General features: G+C 34.6%; 1 non-coding gene across 1 annotated transcript; it reads right to left on the bottom strand.

Annotated features, from left to right (window-relative positions):
* Positions 1-342: 342 nt before the first annotated feature.
* LOC122905748 lies at positions 343-448 on the bottom strand. Its single transcript, XR_006384433.1, has one exon. It is a non-coding gene; the product is annotated as a U6 spliceosomal RNA (small nuclear RNA).
* Between the last annotated feature and the right edge of the window lie 4,709 nt (positions 449-5,157).

Raw genomic sequence — 5,157 nt, 5'->3', positions numbered from 1 at the left:
ATGCCTTTTAAGTGTCAGTAAAGATGACACATCCTGGGCATAGTAGAGCAGCTGCCACCAATGGAAACTGCCTTGTTTTATCTTTCCCTCTTTTATGGTTTACTTTCCACTGACCAGAAGATGTTACAGCCACAGACGTAAGAAACCATTTAGAGAATGTCCCTGAATACTCTATAAACATTGATTTCATGGAGAATGCTTCACAATTTTCTGCATTTCCTTTGTATTTTTAAGTCTGAGTCCCCTCATCCATATGTCCATCTATGATAGTCATCTGAGAGCCAAAATTTGTTAGTTAATATCAAAATTCATATTTCAAATGAAAACTTAAAGGAAAGAACAATATACAGTTACACTCTTAAAAATGTGTGTATCATCCTTGCTCAGAGACCACCCAATCTTCTCTGTATCTTTCCAATTTTAATATATGTGCTGTCAAAGCTAGCGCTGTAATGTTTACTTTTAAACCCACTAATCTTATGTTTCAGGCAAATGTAAGTTTGGGACAAACAGTACTATTATCAGCTGTAAGAAATCTAAAAAAATTTGCTGTGGCAGAAACTGGACAATCTGACACATGGACACATATTTTTCTTTAACAACATCTATTTTAGCTACAGTAATTTCTTCCTCTCTCATGTTTCCAGGACCCTTCTAGAACCAGAGAAATGGAAAGTTATGAAGAAGATAGGTTTTGTGGGTACATGACACTTGCTTTTCCAAACCTCCCTTCTTCTTGGTCCTCATCTCTAGAGATCAGTAGTTGTATACTTGTTTGTTTTGCCTTTAGAAAAAATACAAAAAAGAGGGGCGCCTGGGTGGCTCAGTGGGTTAAGAGTCTGCCTTGGGCTCAGGTCATGATCCGAGGGTCCTGGGATGGAGGCCTGTGTTGGGGTCCCTGCTCAGGGAGCCTCCTTCTCCCTTTCCCTCTGCTGCTCCCGCTGCTTGTGCTCTCTTTCTCTCTCTCTGTCTCTCTCAAATAAATAAATAAAATCTTTAAAAAAAAAAAAGAAAAAATATAAAAAAGAACAATTTACTCAATGATATATTTCTTCCTTTGTTCTAGTATTTTGTTTGGCAAAATCTAACTATGTTTAGTTTTGGTAAATAAACTTTCTGTATTGGCCTATCTCTTTTTTTCAGGACAGCAGTTTTCCCCATGAAAACAATTCTTCGATGGATCTAGGAATTGTTGTTTTTCAATTTGTTCAGCATTTTTCTTCTTGTGAGGAGAGGAGTGATGATTTTTTAAACTCTTTACAAGTCAGATGGGAAACCAGAAGTCTATGATGTGTTTCTGATGTTAAAAGCCACTATGGATTTCTGTTTGACAGTAGTTTATGCATTTACTTCAACTGACTAAGAAATGAGAATAAAGTACTGTATATTAAACTACACTGTATAGTAAATTATATACATAATTTTTTCAAAGGCCATTACAAGTTTTAAAGAACTATATGTCGTGTGAAAAGAACATGTACTCAATGTGTACAGTTTTGATCAACACTTTTAATCTCTTGGGTCTCTAATTCCCCTCTGCTTGGTGCTATCCCCTTAGTGAGCTGAAGTGTGCACATGCTGGGTCCCTTCTAGTTTTCAGGAATTCGGGAATAATTTTTAAAAATCCACCTTTTATTTTTTTTTGGATTACAACATAAGAAATTAAACATATGGATTTATCTTTACTGGTTTTACTAGAAGAACATGAACAGCCTTCTGACAATATCATAGAATATAAGCTATGCATTGAAGATCTTTTAAAATTAATAATAGACATAGCCTCTGATGTGTGGCAATTCCACTCTAAGAACTTATCCTACTAATACATTAGCACATATGTAAAAGATTTATGCATAAGGATATCTACAAGGATTGGAAAGAGCCTCAACATTAATGTAAAAGTATTAGAAACAATCTAGTATTTATTCAGAGAAGCCTTAGCAAGCAGTCCATGCCAGACATGATTACAGACAAAGACACTGAAGTACCGGGAAATAGGGTAAGTGATATATAATTCATAGTACCCCAGTCACCTACTCTTAATCCAGGCTGTGTTCTCTCGAATTAAGTGTTCATTTAGTTCTATTATTTCAGTTTAAATAAGATTATTTTCCTTTCTCCTTATCTGAATTTCTAAACCTTTTATTATTCTTTCTCTTTAGTGCCCTTACATTATGGTTAATGTATCTAAGAATAAAAAATATGGCTTTTTCATCTTCAAACTTTCTTTGAGTTCATCCTAACATTGTAAGAGTATATACTTTCTGATTAATAGTATGCATTAAATTTGTTTCCTTAATATCATTTGAGCTTGTAATGTTTAGCTTAACATTACTTCACACTTTGGAAAAGTAGCATTTTATTTGACATTTTCAAAGAGCAGACACAGTCCTTTGCCTACTAACCTTTAAAAGAATGAAGTGAGGCTTGATGATGTCATTTTGACTAGTGTAATCATTTCAACAGTGACCCTTTCCACTTTAATGTACTCTTACTTTTAATCTGGACAAAGTGGGATATACTTTGTATTTTTCGAATATAATTTTTCATAATTTCTTCACAATTGTTTTTTGCATTGTGTCCTTCACCTGGCACTGTCTCTAACATTTTTTAAAGAAGTAATTTCTACCATACAACATAGCACATTAACATCTTTGAACAATGTTATGTGGCATAGAATGGTTATTTATGTATGGTAAGGCTTTACTTATGATACACAAAGTCAACAACTTGTTTGGATTAAATGATTTTAGAGTAAAGTGATAATTTTCATAGGAATTAGCTGGGGATAGTGGAGATAGTCTATTTGTGATTTTTTTTTTCCTATTCAAGCCAGTGTGAATTATAACCTCATCTTTAAAGCCACTTGATAGTGTATTTCTATCTTTCAAATGAGCATTGCAAATTAAATATTCCAAACCCAGAAGTTAAATATAATTCCTTTCACTAGACTTCTTACAACATCAGCTTTTGAATGTTACACTCAAATTATTAAAAAGTTAAAGGTCAAGAGATTTGGAAGATTTGGAAGATTTGGAAGTTCACAAACCGGTAATATTAACAATAATAGTAATATTAGTAATATGTCCAAAGAAACACAAATTCAATGAAGGATTATAAGTGAGCAAATATTTTTTCACTAATACCACATTGAAGTTTTTGTTTATTAGGCTAAGAACTGAAATAACAAGATGAAGTAGATTGTAGTTTCCAAAAATGACTACAGCAGTATTTGAGTTCACAAATTCTCTTTTAGAACTTTGTAACCTCTCAAGTGGGAGAGTCTATTTCCCCTCTCCCTGAATATGGGTGGGGTTTTACTGTTCCAGGGAATAGAATGTGCTGAAAGGGATAATGCTGTGTGACTTCCAAGACTAAGTCCAAATGGGCCATATAGATATATTTTTCTCTCTCTCTCCTGGGCTGAACCCATACCCCATGATCTGAGGAATTCCAGGACACACTGAGAGGCCACAAATAATTTTTCCAACCAATGGTTCCAAAGAAGTTTCAGTTGACAACCAGTTTCACACATTAGACGTGTCAGCCTTCAGATGACTGCAGCTTCTAACCTTGGTACCACCTCAGTGCTGAGCAGATGTTGGGTCGATGTACAAAATAAAATTTATTATTGTTTTAAGCCACTCAGTTTTGGGGTAATTGTCTATGCAGTCACAGTAACTAGAACATAGAGCACCAGACATTCTCACTGTTTTTTCTTCTCCTTCAAAATATAAACCCCATAACAGCAAGAATGAAATCTGTCATATGTGCCCAATATCTGGCACATAGAATGTATTAAGTAAACATCAGGTGAATTAATGAATAGAATTTTGATGGAGCTGTTTTAATACTGAAACTTTCAAGAAATGTCCTGATGCCTCTCCAAGTCTTTCCTGCCTTAAAATGCCTTAAATATTCATACTAGAAAAGGAGTTTCTCTCTTTCTTCATTTATTGTTACATACTAGATTTTTCTTAGAAGCCCATTAAAAGCCATAAAAATCCCCAAATTAACTCTCTGCCATGTCTTCCCCAGGCTTGGAACACATTATTCTTGCTCAGGAAGCATATTCTTCTCATCCATCATCTTCTTTAAACCCTCCCAAAGCTTTTCTCTCTCTCCTTTAAAAAAAAAAAAATCTATCTAAATTCAATGTAATTAACATATACTATATTATTAATTTAGTGATTGCCTATTAACACCCAGTGCTCATTATATCAAGTGCCTTCCTTAATATCCATCACTCAGTTATCTCATTTCCATATCCACCTCCTTTCCAACAGCCCTCAGTTTGTTTCCTATAGTTAAGAATCTCTTATGATTTCCCTCCCTCTCTGTGTTTAGCTTATTTTATTTTCCCTTCCTTTCCCCTATGTTTCTTAAATTCCACATATGAGTGAAATCATACAGTGTTTATCTTTCTCTGACTTATTTCACTTAGCATAATACCCTCTTGTTCCATCCACATCATTGCAAATGGCAATATTTCATTCTTTTTGATGGCTGAGTAATATTCTCTCATATCTTCTCTACCCATTTATCTGTTGATGGACATCTGGGCTCTTTCCATATTTTGAATATTGTGGACATTGTTGCTATAAATATTGGAGTGCAAGTGTCCCTTCAAATTACTATGTTTGTATCCTTTGGGTAAATACCTAGTTTAATGGCTGGGTGGTAAGGTAGTTCTATTTTAACTTTTTGAGGAACCTCCATACTGTTTTCCAGAGAGGCTGCACCAGTTTGCATTCCCACCTACAGTCACCACTTATATCTTCTCACCATTTTTTTACCCCTTTAGTACTTTGTAAGTATATTCATTTCTTATTGTGATTTGCATAGGAGTGATTAATTTAGACATTTTGCATGAGATTTTCAGTACTTTTCAAACTTAGAAGACATTAGGAATACATAAAAGAATGAAGCCATGTGTCTCTGTTTTGCTGTTTCAATCATATATCAGATTCCTATGGCAAGGAGGCAAATCAGGCAGCATTAGTATTTTCTATAGATTTTATGTAGCACCCAGTATCTGCCCTCTGCCCCAATAGTCACATCCTCCTGTAGGAAAAGTGGTTTCTCTCATATTTATTGCTGAGTCACTCCATACAGTTGGTTGTTTTCCTGCCTTAAGCTGCTCATGTCAGTATTGTC

This window comes from Neovison vison, chromosome 4 (genome assembly GCF_020171115.1).
Source record: "Neovison vison isolate M4711 chromosome 4, ASM_NN_V1, whole genome shotgun sequence".
Taxonomy (NCBI): Eukaryota; Metazoa; Chordata; class Mammalia; order Carnivora; family Mustelidae; genus Neogale; species Neogale vison.
Note: the sequence above shows the minus strand (reverse complement) of the source record. Positions and strands in the feature narration are given on the sequence as shown.